This window comes from Carlito syrichta, unplaced genomic scaffold (genome assembly GCF_000164805.1).
Source record: "Carlito syrichta isolate Samal-C Ts95f unplaced genomic scaffold, Tarsius_syrichta-2.0.1 Scaffold307206, whole genome shotgun sequence".
NCBI classification, from domain to species: Eukaryota; Metazoa; Chordata; class Mammalia; order Primates; family Tarsiidae; genus Carlito; species Carlito syrichta.
This window is the reverse complement of record NW_007251302.1, coordinates 723,536-739,375: the sequence shown is the minus strand read 5'-3', so window position 1 is coordinate 739,375 and position 15,840 is coordinate 723,536. Positions and strand designations below refer to the sequence as shown.

The following is a 15,840-nucleotide window of genomic DNA, read 5'->3' as shown; positions in this document are numbered from 1 at the left end:
TCAGCATGTTTGAGTTCCTTGTAGATCCAAGATGTTAAGCCTTTGTCAGACTTGGAGTTGGCAAATACTTTTTCCCAGTCTGTATACTGCCCAACACAATTTTTAAACAAGTTTCTAGCCATTTACTCTAGAGACCATCTGAGTGGACTGAGGAAATACGTGGGTTGATGGGCTTCTGTGAAGGTGATGAAAGATGCCAGATTCCTTGTGTTGCTGATGTAATTTCCCAGACATTCTCAACAATGGCTAATATTTACATAATGGAAATGCTATCATCATGGAGTTCAAGGCACGTACCCATGAAGGAATATATACTGTTATCACGCAAAATCAAAGTGATAGTAATCACGATTTCCTTAACACACATCCATGGGCCAACTTTCAACATGGAAATGCTGAAACTTTCTGTTTGACTGTAGATATATTTCCTGGGCACATATTGGGAAAATCCCTTATTAGGAATTACCTCTTATAAAGCTATGGATAAGATCTTCATTTTGAAATATTTTCTATGCCATATCATATATCAATTTTGATTACACTTAAGCTACTTAGAATAAATGGTCATTTAATCTTGGTTATTTCAATTACTAACTAGTTATTTAAGGCTTTGTTCACAAGTGGGAAAGTCTTGTACATATAATAACTTAACATTAATAAGCATATATATATGCTTTTATATAAATATATATGCTTTTATGTGTATTTATATATGCTTTTTTCCTATCTTATAGTGCCTAAATGATTTAATAAAATATACACAGACCTATGCATAAATGCACCTTTGTCCTGTATCTTACGTTTTTTGAGTAAAGGATGTTAAATTTACATGCTCTAATAGTATCTGTTTTATTGTCAAGTCAGTCTGGTAAAATTCATTCATTCATGTGCAGCCATTTGCTGAGAATTTGATGTGTGGAAAGCGCTTGCTAGATACTTATAGCACAGCAGTCAACAAAGCTGTCTTGGTTGAGCGTACAGACCAGCAGGAGTTGGTATACAGAGATAACTTCTGCACGTGCTAATAACTTCATGGTTGTTAATGAAAAATAGTAATTTAAAATTCTGTATGGGGAAAGACAATTTGGTATGTAACTGGGACTCTCAATTTGAGAGGACTGGACATACTTACCTGAAGATGGTAGATTTCAAGTTAAGATCCTATGAATGAGTTGCAGCCATCAAGCAAGAGGAGTAGGGTAAGGATGTGGTGATTATAGGAGTCAGAAAGCGTGCTATAACTCTGACTCTTTTTTTTTTCTTTCTTTTTTGAGTTGGAGTCTCACTCTGCCGCCCAGACTGGAGTGCAGTGGCCGCTCCCAGCCACTGCAGCCTCGACCTGCTGGGCTCCTGCGATCCTTCCGCCTCAGCCTTCCAAGTAGCTGAAACTACAGGCGCACACTACCACGCCCAACTGATTTTTGATTTATTGTAGAGATGAGGTCTTGCCAAGTTGCCCAGGCGGGTCTCGAACCCGCGGGCTCAGGCAATCTACTCACCTCAGCCTCCCAAAGGCGCAGGATTACAGGCTGAGCCACCGAGCCTGGCAACTCTGACTCTTTGCCCTTATTCATTGAGCATAAATAAGAGCAGTAGAATATGGAATTGACTATAAACATTGGCCTTAAAAATTATCTCTTCTACTGTTTGGATATTTAACTAGGTGAAGTGGACCCTAATTAGCATGGTCCTACTGTGGTAGCAATCTCTCTTTTGTGTAATCAGATTTTTACCTTTACATGTTGACAGGTCCTTTTGGAGTTCAGTTGCTGTCTTGACACAGAGCCAGGACACTGGTTCAGAGTTGACTTTCCCATTGAAGTATAAGTCATACAAAGATTGCTTTGTATAACAGTAGTAAATTCCAACCCAGCTTGTTTTAGTGAATTTGTTGAGAAGAGGACTTCTTATCTTAAACCATCAGAAGTTCAAAATAAAAATGAAAGCCTTTATCAAGTTCTTAAATGTCACACATCTAGAAAGATTATTTTATCTTTAAAAGTTTGCATTTGGATACCTAACATTTAATTAATTGGTGTGTGTACTTTTATATATATATTTATGCTTATATATATATATGTAATATATATGTCTACACACACACCCACACATACATCATAAATTGGTATATGATGTATATGAAGAGATAGAGAGAGAAAGAGAGATAGAAAGATAGAAATAGAGAGAGAGAGAGAAAGAGAGAGAGAAACTTGGTTAAGGCTGACGACTTGATTATGGTTGTTGACTTTATTTTTCAGGTAGTGGTCTTGGATTTAGGAGTAATCAGTGTAAGGTGATTTGCAGCTAGGAAGGAATCCTAAATTTAGGAAGTGAATCTTTTGTCTTTTCCTCCATACAGTCTTTTCCTTCGCTTAATAATGCCAAACCCTTAAATAGCATAGATGGTCCAAATCTTGGAAGGATCCTCTACCCATGGTATGACAGCCTGAGAGGTTGAAGAATAGTGGGGTACATTTTCCACACTCAATAATTCCTCAATGTTAGAGACATATAAGTAAGAAATCCTGCCTCTTTAGCCTACAGATTTCTGTAACACAATGATCGTCTCTGAGAGTCTCTAGAAAAATGATGTCCAGACTTCTCTCTCCACTCCTTCACAAAATGCTTGTGACTGTGGGGACAACTTGTATTTCTGAACTAGGGATTGGGATATAAGTCCTACATTCTACATTGTAGGGATCTTTTGGGGACCTACATTGGCTCTGTTACTCCTGTTAAGCACAAAGAATGAGTCTAGAAATCATGTACTTCCATGGCAGTATGATCAGGAATACTTGGAGAGGAGGCAGGTTAAAAATTCAGATTCCTGGGCTTAATTACAAACTTACCAAGTCAGAATCTCTTAAGTAAAACTTAAGAATCTACATTTTAAGAAAGTTCCTTGGGCTGGGAATTGAAAACACTGAGGACTACTCAAGGGGGGCACCATGCTCACCACATGGGGCACGGGCTCAAGAGAAGCCCAAACCTCACCATCATGCAATATACTTATGTAGCAAGTATGTACATGTTCCTCTTGAATCCAAAAAAAAAAGTTCCTTGGGTGATTCTAAGGCATAATGAAGTTTGCAAGGCTCACCACTTTTGTGATGGTTATGAGTTCCTAGGTCCATATCAGGGTTATAATATGGAGGGTAAGTCTTTCTATCACCCATAACTATAAATTTACCTTGAACATAATAGAGAATGGAAAAATAGTGCCCTATGGGATGTTTAAAAATTGCTGTTAATGCTTTAAAAAGCCTACCTACCTTTCAAAGAAATCAGTTAGTTTTTTGGAAGCCAAATTGGAGATGTTTCATCAAGGGCCAAATGGCTTCCTTATTGGTAATGTCATAAATCATGGAAGGTTGGATTCTGTGTAACCTGGTTCTGGAAAAGCCATTATAATTTTAGAATAATGCTGTTTAATGCAAAATTGCAGTAAGATGAAATATTTCCCTGAAAAACTGCATATTTTTGGTAGGTGACTGGAGGAGATGGGGTGAGTTTGGGAGACATATTTATAATTATTTTGATCTTGTCTGTTTTAGTATGAGGTGAATGATAACTTGATTGCTAAAGTGCCTGGTAGGCTGCTAGATTACCTGCTAGAGAATGGACTATGTCTTGGAGTCTCTCATTCTAAGCTCTTATTTCTACTTTTTCCCCCCTCATAAATGGCATCTTAGGAAGGTACACATAAATCAGTGCATTCTCCCTGTGTTTAGATTTAGATCAATGTCCTTCAATATATCAGTAACAATAACAGCAATAATTTTAATAAAAACATATAATAAAGTTCCTAATAGGAAGAATGGTCAAAACTCAGAAGAAGATTTTGGTCTACTGGAGGATGCCCTATTTGCTAGAAGCTGGACCATTAGGTTTTAACTTTGATTTTTTAAACATATTTTTTGAGACTTTAGGTGTCTATATGAATAATGGCTATTGCTTTGTAGTTTTTTTGTGTTGTCTTTGTCTGGTTTTTTATCTTATAGAATGGATTGGGAAGTTATTCCTCCTCTTCTGCTTTTTTGAAAGAGTTTGTGAAGAATTGGTACTAATTTTTACTTATGTCTTGGTAGAATTTACTCTAGGCTTGAGTTGTTTTGTTTGTGGGAAATTTTTGAATGCTAATAGAATCTCTTTACTTGTTTTACATCTATTTGGACTTTTTATTTCTTTTTAATCCATGAGGCTAACATAGAGACATTGATGACCTGCTCACGCTAAAGGCCTTGCCTCCTCAAACTAAAATAGACTGTCTACATGTGTGTATATGTACCTTTTTTGAAGCTTTTAAAATGAGGTATGACATACATGTGGGAAGTAGCAAATATATATATATATATATATATATTTTTTTTTTTTTTTTTTCAGTTTCACTTGTTCTGGAACCTTGTACAAATGAAATCATACAGTATGTACTCTTTTGAGTTTTACTTCTTTTTCTCATTCATGTGTAGTAGTAGTTAATTCTTTTTTTTACTGATGTATTTTTTTGATACTGTATAATATCCCACAATTTGTCTGTTTTCCAGCTGATAGGCATTTGATCTGTTTTCAATATTAAGCTATTAGGAATAAGGCTGCCACATACATTCTCATACATGTCTTTTAGTGAACAAAACCCACTAATTTCTCTTGGGTTAATACCTGAGAGTAGAACCACTGGCTCATTAGATTAGGCACTGTTTAGCTTTAGGAGATAGTCCCAAGCAGTTTTCCAAAGTTGTATCAAATTTATAGTCCCATTCACAACTGTAAGAGTTTAGAAAGCCTATATTTTTGAGTTGTAAGTTTGATGTTATGTACTTATATTTGTTCACTGCTGTGTCCCCAAAGGACACATTTATTTAATGAATGAATGATTTTATCTTTATATATTTTGCATATACTCACAGCAACATTTCTGTCAAGAATGTGTCAATGTTTTGTGTTTAAATTAAGTGGGGGAATGGTCACCATTTGAAACACAGACAATAACTCACATATACACAGGAAACGTACAGATGGGGTCTGTGTAGATGATATGGGGAGAACTGTGGTTCAAATAGTCTTGTGGTGGCAGGGGTTCTTTGTTGTGTTAGATTCTGCCTCCTGTCCTCTGGGAGCAGTGTCCTGTGCTTACAAGTGGTTTCCCTGTGTATGTGATTCACTAACTCATGATCTCCATCTTTGGCACACACAAGGGCCAGTGGCATGGCATGTACTGACTGATTCAGCCTCACCTTGGTTTCTCCTGGCACTGTATGTTACTCTGCCATCTGGCTGGACTGACATTGGGCTGTGAGTCTCGGTCCTTGCTACAGAGTCACATGGCCACTGCTGTAACAACTGGCCTGCTATATCTTCACCACATGAATATCAGGGGCATCTTGTAGAATCCAAACTTCAGGTCTTCTTAGCCTGGTTGCACTGTGCAGCCACAGTGGTGTAGCTGTGCCCTAGATTGGTGAGTGACATAGCCCAAGAAGTGATCTTTCCAGAGTGTTCAGTGGGGGCATAAGGGCTGTATCTCCCCTCTGAGCTTGAAATTTTCCTCACTTCAGAGGGAGGAGAGGGGAGAATTGGGACACATTTTCTTCCCTTTTTCTCTACTCTATGGTGGGAAAAGCTTTGCTCTCCACTCTGTTATATCCTCCTCCATAGAGCTTGCCAAGCTGTCGTGGATGAAGGGGGCGTTTTCATCTCAGTATGGGAAGAGGATTCTGTGAGCTGGGCTTCCAGGTTTATTTTTTTCTTTAGCCTTTGATATGTTAAGAGAGAAATGAAGGATTATGGAGAATCTGCACTCAAGGTATCTTAATTCTTGTGCTGAGTCTAGTTTACATAAAGAATTGGGTGCTTACCACCTGCTAGGCACTATCATGAGCAGTATTAACTTATTTTACCCTCCTAGTAAACCCATGAAGTAGGTGCTATTATTTCTGCTGTTACTGAGCTGAAAGAGACTGAAACACAGGGAGGAAAGAAGGAATTTGCTTGAGAATTCTTAGCTAGTTAGCTATAGAATTGGGATTTGGAAGTTAGTGTTATTTTCATCAATCCTGGTAATGTTCTCCTGCAGTGTTGAGTTGAGAAAATGTCAGGTCTCATGGAGTGGCCAAGGTAGGGGAGAAATTTCAAGTGGTGTGGTACCTGACGTGTTCATACCTTTATGCATCATTCATTGCTGTATGTGTCATCATATTTATATCCCTAGGACCTTTCATGTACCCTCTTCTTAACTTTGGAGAGGATTTTTTTTTAAGCTTGACTTTCTGAAAGTGGAGCAAATTTGTGTGACAATAAACTGTTTTGGGTTTTATGGTAGTTTTATCCCAGCAACTTAAACTACTTTAATAATTATGATGCTCAAAGTCTTGTGGGCTCTGGGAAGCAGGTACTTGTACTTTGGGATCTTAGTGCCTCAAAAGGTAGTTTGTTTGGAAAAATTATAAAGAATTCTTGAGTATCTGAGCTCATTTCCTTTCTTACAAGATGAACATCATACAAAATCTCTACAGCTCATCTTAAATCGAGCACCAGAAGTAAAAGAAAGATGTGCAACCAAATATGACCTCACACTGGGGAAGAAGAGAGCAAAGCATGGGTACATGTGCTCTACCAGATTGGCAAAGGACGGATTTCTACAAAGAGCAATCCTTCCCAAACCATCGGGGTCTCATGCATGCTCTATGCCTGCTTCTTAGCAACTTGCATATACCAAGATTCTGATTTCCACTTCATTTACACTTACTTTAATATCTCAATTTTCATCTTTCCAGAGCTTTCCAATCCAGTCACTTTTGCATGATCCATCATGGAAACTCTGCAGCATTGTATGGCAATTCCAGTTCTTTCCCTTGTTATGTGGCAGAGCTTACAAGTTGGTCCCCAACATTAACTCTTCCCTTTAGTAACAGAACCCCATTTTTGCTGAGGTATGGCCATTCAGCTAAAGATACCATTTGCTAGCCTCATTTGTGACTAGATGTGGCCACATGACTAAACTCTGACCAGTGGAGAATGAGCAGAAGGCACTTATGAAACTTCTAGATCTTGTTCCTAAGGGGAGGAGTTTGCATCCTGCTGCCCCCTCTCCCTCCCATTTTCTGGATGTGGACGCTGTGGTGGGAGTGGGAGCTGTGACCTTCAGACTGTGGGGTGGACTCTTGTCATCTCATGTGTTGAGTATGGTGGGAAAATGAGATTGGAAGAGGCAGGGTCTTCTGCACTGTGGAACTGCCATGGTATTCCAGCCTCCTTATACTAGTACGGTTGCATGAGAGAGCAAGAGACTTCTGTCTGTACAGAAGCTACCATGTTTTCTGGCCTTTATTCCTGCAGGTAAGGTTTAGTTTTATTTATTCCAACTCAAGTTTAGTTTGAACCATTTGAAATTATCTTTTTTTAATCAAAATTGTCAAGTATCAGAAATTTCATACAGTGCAACTTAAGAATATATTTTCAATTATTCATTTTTTTAAATTGAAAATTTTACCTACTGTCTGAGGATACATTCTGTGGAAGTAGAGAACATTTAATGGAAGGTGAAAAGATGACTCATGCATGGTGGAGAAGTACTCTCAGTTCAGAACAAGGGATAGTGAATAGGTACTTGATGACTTAGAAATTATCCAGAGCATCTGTGGAAAAGATTGGTCTCTTTAATTAAGACCTCCATGGGATGCTGGGCACGGCGGCTTATATCTGTAATCCCAATGATTTGGGAGGCTGAGGTGAGAGGATTGCTTGAGCCTAGGAGTTTGAGACTAGCATGGGCAACATAGTAAGGCCTTATTTCTACAAAAAAAAAAATTAGCTGGGCATGGTGGTATGCACCTGTAGTCCCAGCTACTTGGGAGCCTGAGGTGGAAGGATCATATGAGTCCACGAAATCAAGGCTGTGTAAGCCACGATAGTCCCACTGCACTTCAGCCTGGGCAGCAGAGTGAGGCAGGACTCAAACAACAACAAAAACAAAAAACCAACCAACCAAACAAACAAAACCTCCGTGGAAGCATCGAGAGTTACTTTTATTCTAATTTGGTTGGAAAGCATCCTCCTCAGCAAAGAGTATATCAATGGATTGCTGCTTTGAGGTTGGTCTCTGGTGGAATTTCCACTTGACTTGCGACATAAAAGGTCCACCTGTATTGGGGGTAGGCGCTGATTACGCTATCACGGAACTATTAGAAGTTGGCCATGACACTTTAGAAAGGATGTCTTTGGTAAAAGACAAGCTATAGTTCTAGAACAGTAAGATTTTACTGCAATTTATTTGGAAGCAGTTCAGGACGGAGGGAAGGGCTTTGAAATCAGTCAACATTGGATTCAAATCCTGACCTTCTCATTTCCCAGCTGTGTGGTCTTGAGCAAGTCTCTATGAATTTATGTTTTCATTTTACAAAAATGCAGAAAATGATACTGATTTTTTTCAGGTTGCATTTACAATCAGAGCTAATATTTTAAGTATGGGTGCAGTATGTAGTATTTCCATAGAATGTAAATTGTAGCTATTTTTATTTTGTTTGGATTTCAGTGTCTTTCTCAAGGTGACAAATTAGTGCTATATTTATGTTTTGTTTTTTTTTTTTGAGTTGGAGTCTCACTCTGTCACCCAGACTGGAGTGCCCTGGCCGCTCCCGGCCACTACATCCTCGACCTGCTGGGCTCCGGCGATCCTTCCGCCTCAACCTTCCGAGTAGCGGGAACTACAGGCACGTGCTACCACGCCTGGCTGATTTTTTGATTTATTGTAGAGATAAGGTCTCGAATCCGCGGACTCAGGCAATCCCCTCACCTCAGCATCCCAAAGGCGCGGGATTACAGGCTGAGCCACCGAGCCTGACTTATTTGTATGTTTTAAATCTTCCCGGAGAATAGATGGCAAAAAGAGACTCTTGAGTATATATAACCCACACATCTATTTGGACCAAATGGGGAAACACCTTATTTAAACTGAGAAAACCTGAAACATAACACATATTTCCTTTGGTCACACTTAGCGTGCTAAAGAAGTGCCCCAGAACTACAGGCAGAGACAGATCATGTGACATCGTCTGCCTGTTCTTAGTACCTCACAGGCAGGGTATTTGGCTTTCATCTTCAGCCATGGGGAAACATACCCATGGAATCTTTTGAAAAATCCCAATTCCCCTTCACATAAAGAACCAGCTTTAGCTAACACCAAGATAGAAAGATGTTTTTACTCTTGCTCTTTTTTCAAAGCTCTTTACATATCAACACTTCTGAGGCCCTTTGAGAAGACGATTCAGGTTGTAGGAAAGGACTTGATCATGGGTAAGATTTAAAAGACATCAGCCTTTCCCTCTATACTAGCTCCAAAGCCTCCTGACTGTGACTCTAACGTTTTCACAGTGAAAGCTGTAAAAAGACAAAACCAGAACTCAGTCTTACTAGAGTGTTTACTGAACTTAGACCCAGATGTTAGAGCTGGAAGAGAAATGAGCAATCAGAGGTTATGTCCTCAGACGGGTCACTTACTTAGCCCGCCTTATTAAGTTGTGTAGACAGACGCTGTTTGGCATCTATTACATTTACAATACCTAGGTTCATCTCTTTTCCAGTGGTTTGGTTATCTCATGAAAACCAAGGTTTTCATGATTAGCTCCAATTACTGACACTTATGAAATAGGGAATTAACTAAGCCCTCTGTCTGAGTCCAAAGCACAGGAAAAATATTTGAGACACCTGCAGACAAGGTGAGTTAATCTAAGCAGGCAAACTTAGATGTGACAACCTGTGGTCAGTGGGTAGAATTCAAATCTTGGTTTAATGTTTTCTGGGCTGCTGTAAATAACAGATGTGGGTATAAAAGTCAAAATGATACTTTCTGTTGTAGCTATACTTTCTACAGTGGAGAGAAGGGTTAGTAATAGGGTTGGAAACAAGAGTTAGTCAGATCATCATAATTTTGTAGAATAAATATGATCTCACTGTCCAGGTAAGATATGTTTACATCCCTCCTTTACAACAAATTTTGTGGTAAAAATGCTTAACATGAGAGCTACCCTCTTATGGCAGTTTAAAGTATATAATATTGTATTGCTGACTATGGGCACAGCAGATCTCTAAAACTTACTTATCATGCTTAGCTAAAGTTTTATGCCCATTGGTTAGCAACTCTTCATTTTTCACCCTCCAGCCCCTGGCAACCACCATTTCACTTTTTGATCCTATAAGTTTGACTACTTTAGATATCTCATGATGGCATCATGCAGTTTTGTCCTTCTGTGCCTGGCTTATTTCACATAGGATAATGTCTTCAAGATTCATCCTTGTTCTTGCATATTGCTGAATTTCCTCCTTTTTTTTTTTTTTGTTAAGGCTGAATCACATTCCATCATATGTATGTGTTACATTTTCTTTATCCATTCATCTGTTGATGGACTTTTGGTTTGTTTGCACATCTTGTCTATTGCAAATAGTGCTGCAGTGAGCATGAGAATGCTAACATCTTTTCAAGATCCTGTTTTCAATTCTTTTGGATAAATATCCAGATGTGGGATTGCTGGATCATTGAATCTGATATTTGACCTAATGTTTGGCTACCCTCCTGAATTTTATTTTTCTTTTTTCTGCTCTCTCATTCTGTTTCTCTGTTTTTATACTCCTTGGCTCTTATCTATATGCTATCATAAATTGAAATTAAATTATGTTTTTGTTTACTGTATTACTAAATATTTTACATTTCTTTTTATTTATAAGGGAGGTCAAGGTGGACAGATTCATGTTTAACTAGTGTCTCTTCTAATTACTTGTTTGGTAATGGAGAAGTCACTTAGGTTCCTTGCATTTCACTTTCTTCATTTGTAAAGTTTGTGAAACACTTTAAGGACTACTAAAAGATTATTAGATAATGCAAGTGAAATATCTAAGCACAGAGGGATATAGTAAGTCCTCAAAATATGATAGTTTCTATTTTTAAAAATCATCTATGTCTAGCATTTTACATTTTTCTTAGAATAAAATCTCAACAGAATTGACTTTTTACTTGTATATGCCCTTCTATGACTTTTTTCTTTTCTGTAAGTCACTGTTTTTTTTTTCATTTGATACTCTTTCCCCCTTTCACTGGTTTTTGAACAGAGTGAGTTTTTAGGAAATGGTTATGGGATAGATGAATTAACATTATTATTTTCCATCTGATCTGTGAGTACATTTCAATTTTTAGAAATAGATGGCCCTAAAATTATGAATGTAAAGCACCTGCAATCTATTACCTAGGGGGTAGCCACATATCAAATGTATGTATACTTTGTGCAATCTGACACCAATTTTGTTTGAAAAAAAGATTTTAAAAATTGAGATTATACAGCACACAGCTTTAGATTCAGGTCTTTCTGTTTAGCACTTCATTGTTTGGTACACTTAGAAAACGTATTTTTAATGGCTATAATAAGGATGGACCGTTTAATCTGAATTCCTCACTGACTGTCCTCCTAGAGTTCTAGGGATGCCCTTAGGCTCTCTACAGTGTGCCAGAAGTTTCTGACAAAAATGTCTAAAAGTGTTCTGAGCCAGTGTCCACTGCAGCTGAGTTTGGGCAGAAGGATTGCTAGGTCTGAACAAGCATCGGAGGAGGGTTAGCAGATGCCTCTCAAGTTGGCTTCGAGGGGCTTTACTGGCTCCTGAGTCAAATAGAAATAAAAGGAAACCTCTACTGAAGATGAGAATTCCTGTTCATCCAAAACAGCTGTGCTTTTGCCTGCTTTTGTGCTGCCCACATATTACTGCTTACACCGACTTTTATACTATTAACTGGCTCTGAAAATAGTTCCTGTTTATCCCAGGCAAGCCTGAAAGCAGTGAGCTGATTTCAGCAGCCTTCCCCTCCCTTGCTTTGTGATCTGATGATCAACCTCTTCTTGCCAGTCAGTTTACCTTTCCAGCAAATGGGAAAGAGCCCATTGGGCTATTACTAAAGCTTTGCTTTGGCTTAAAATAATACTCTTTGCTTCATGATGGTTTATCATTGACTATGTAAAGCACTGTTAGGATAGTAACAAAAAGATAATGGCTCATTTAAACTGCCTATTCATTATGTTGCTCAGAAAACATGTCTTTTTTGGGCCAGGTGTGGTAGCTCTTGCCTATAATTCTAGCACTTTGGGAGACTGAAGTGAGAGGATTACTTGAGCCCAGGAGTTCAAGATCAGCCTAGCAAACATAGTGAGACTTTATCTCTAGCAAAATTAAAAAAAAAAAAAAATGAGCTGGGCATAGTCGCGCACATCTGTAGTCCCAGCTACTTGGGAGGCTGAGGCAGAAGGATCATCTGAGCCTAGGAGGTGGAGGCTGTGGTGAGCTATGGTCATGCCACTGCATTCCAGCCTGGACCACAGAGTGAGAGCCTCAACTCAAAAAAGAAAGGAAAGGAATGAAAGAAAACATAACTCCTTTTTCTTTTCTACATTCCTAATGTAGATAGGCTTGAACAGGTTGAAGAATATAGTCATGACATGATTTTGATTGCTGCTGCAGGCTGGACCTGTGGGTTAAAATGATGAGCTGTGGAGACATTTTTATTGTGTGTAGGAGAGGCAAGCAGACTTTTCACAATGCTTCCACCTCATAGATGACAGCATCCAGTGACCAGGCCTTCCACTCCCACTTTCTTCTGCTTGAGGCTCTATTTTTCCTGTTTGATGTAATTATTGATTATTGGTATCTGTAGTGACAATTAGTGATATTAATGTATTGGGGGATGGGGAGATAGATTACACAGGCGAAATAATCTGCCTTTCTTCTTTCATGTCTTTGGGCTTTGGGTGTGCCGATCAAGATAATAGGTATGTTACAGAGCCCAAAAAGCCTAGACAAGGGTCAAAGTTATTTGTTGGGAAGGCAGGGAGCTCCTCAGTGAAGAGAAGGCAAAAGAAGGGGAAAGAGAGGAAATGTGCCTTTGCCAGGCAGTTGCTTATTGATCTAAGGTAGTCTTCACAACAGGTTTGGGAGAGAGATTTGCCTTTAGTTTTACATATGAGGACACCCAAATGCAGAGAGATAAAGGGGTGGACAGTCAGAGCAGCTGGCAGAGAGCCTGAGGCAGCACCTGGGAAAGCTGGTGAGTCATGCTCAGATGCCCACGGTCCTGCACACCCTGCAGGCTCAGGCCTCATACGCAGATTCCCCCACGGACGCTTTTACCACAGAGGTTTTATGAAGAGCCACAAAAAATCGCTGACTTATATCAGCCTTTTCACTGAGGGATAATTTAAAAGAAAGTTCTATCTTTTAAGTAATTTTTGTAAGGCTTTATAAGTGGGGTTTTTAGTAGATTTAATGTTTATAACATCAGGGATTAGTCCCACAAAGGTCTGCGTATTGGAAGTCCTATTTTCAGTGCCTTCAGTGGTCTACACAATCCAAATAAAATCCATTACCAGGAAAATAGTGCAAGATTCCTGGTGTTCAGCCTTGTAGCAGCTGAACCCCCTGCACTTTCATTTGATTGTGTGGTCATGGAAATAGATGACTGAGTAGACATTACATCGTTCTCTAATAGCAGAAACCAAGCCTTCTGGTATCTCTCCCTCACTTCCCTTCCTCCACCTACTGTTGCTCTGCTTTACTTCACTGGAGGCTCCGGGGTCTCCAAAGGGGTCTCTCACACCCTTGCTGTTGACCACCAGAGCCTCTTTGATGGTAGCTTGCAGCATTGCATAAATACCCTTTGCATTCAGGATTAATTCTGTATTAACGGATATGCATAATTCATGTATATCCAAATATACATTTAAGTATATTAGCATTTTACATGTTCTGCTTTGGAAATTTCAGTTAAAGGGGAGTTTTAATTAAGAAAATGAGGTGACTTTAACTGCTGGTGAGGTCTTTGGTATGGGTGAAGCTTCTGTGATTATTTGAGACCTTTAGAAATTAGTGTTAAAATTGAGAAATTTTTAATGGGTAGAATTTAGGGCATTTCTCTGAATATTCCTTTTCTAAGTCACCGTCTCCATCAATAGGTGCTTTCTGAGCCTCCTTGAATACTGTGAAGCTGGGGGTTGTCATGGTAATCAGTCCCATTTTGAAGAGTTGGGCAGGGTAGTGATAAAAAATACGGAGACTTCCCAAGGGTACTGAAAACAGGTGTTCAAATAAAAACTTGGACCTGAATGTTTACAGCAGCATTATTCATAATAGACAAAGGTTAGAAAACCACAAATATCTATCCACTGAGGAAGGGATAAAGAAAATGTGATATGTCCATACAATGGAATAGTATTCAGTCTTAAAAAGGAGTGATGTTCAGAGACATGTGGCAACATGGATGAACCTAGAAAACACTATGCTAAATGAAAGGAGCCAGACACAAGACCACATGTTATATGACTCCATTTATGTGAAATATCTAGAACAGGCAACTCCAGAGAGACAGAAAGTAGATTAGTGGTTGCCAGGGGCTTTGGGGTGGGAGGAACTGGGAATCACTGTTTAACGGATATAGGGTTTCCTGCGGGGATGATGAAAATGTTCTTGAACTGAATAGTGGATGGTGATGGTAGCACAGTGTGAATAATGCTTGCAGTACCACTTACTTGCACATTTTTTAATGGTGAATTTCATGTTGTCTGAATTTTACCACAATTAAAAAACAAAACAAAAAGCAAAGCAAAACTAAACAGAGACACTCAAAAACCCAAAGCATGGAGACTAGAATTGTACTGACCTGGGTTTGAGTCCTGGCTCTACCTTTTACTTACTGTGTGGGCTTGTACAAATTATACAATTTCTCTGAGCTTCTGTTTCTTCACTTGTAATGCAAGGATACTAGCATTTCCTACACTACACAGTTGTGAGAATTATGTGATATAGTGCATATAAGGGACTCATGGTGATGGGGCTCCTCTTCTAAGAAGTTTAAGCTTTAAGAACTAAGAATAACAAGTCTCCTTGAATATGGGATTAAAATTCTAAAATGAAAAAAAATATAGTAAATAGACTCTAAGTTTTCATGAGGAACCAAGTCTGACCTTCCAAAAGGCCTTAGATAACTAAACGTCTCTGTTGAAGTCTCTCTAAAAGGGGCCCAAGGGGGAAATACCTTGAATGATACACAGCAGAATGTTCTAGAAATGCTTTTTGTCTCATCTCTTTTCCATCATTTCATCTATCATGGCAGTGTGGCTCCCAAAACCTCCTTCATCTTCTTGCCTTATCTCTCAGCACCCAAACTTCAGTCCTTGTTCCTCTTATGCCCTTACCTTTCCTCTTTTGCTCCCTTCTCCCACGTTTTCAGCTCTGAGTGGCCCCTCCTTCTTACTGTATGCCAATTTGGTCTCTGCTCCGGCCTTTTCAGTTCTGTAGCTGTATGTATTACTTGATTAGCATCCCCAAAGTCCTCAGACTTCAATGAGGAAAAGCTAATAGTTTTGTCTCTGTCATAGGAGACAAAATGTCACACGTCATTATGTTTATGTAGTAAATATCCTTCATTAATCTTCACTAGTTTCAAAATGAATCACCTGTTAATCATTTGTCATTTTTATGAGGGATGGGGAATGAAAATTATAATCTATGTTGACTAATCACCTTGTACTTCCCAATAGAGAAAACCATTAGAAAAAAATGGAGGACAATACTAACTATTATTATAGACAGCATAAGAAGAAAAGAGACAGGAAGGAGAACTATGGGTATGCTCTCATTTGCTCTAGTTGACAAAGTCAGTGCCTCCTGAGGCTGAGGGGAGGGTGAAGACAGAATGTAGTTCATTTGGTATAGAGATTTTATTTTTTTATTTTTAATTTTTTAATTTTTTATTTTGTTTGAGTTGGAGTCTCACTCTGTCTCCCAGACTGGAGTGCAGTGGCCGCTCCTGGC

At 38.9% G+C, this 15,840-nt stretch overlaps 1 protein-coding gene across 1 annotated transcript in view; it reads left to right on the top strand.

Moving 5' to 3' along the window:
- The window catches only part of AMPH (amphiphysin), a 267,405-nt gene that overhangs the window by 8,302 nt on the left and 243,263 nt on the right, over positions 1-15,840 (top strand). Inside the window, exon 2 of the mRNA XM_021715589.1 lies at positions 14,523-14,528. The gene's annotated coding sequence lies outside the window, so the exon portion shown is untranslated. The remainder of the gene's footprint in view (positions 1-14,522; positions 14,529-15,840) is intronic.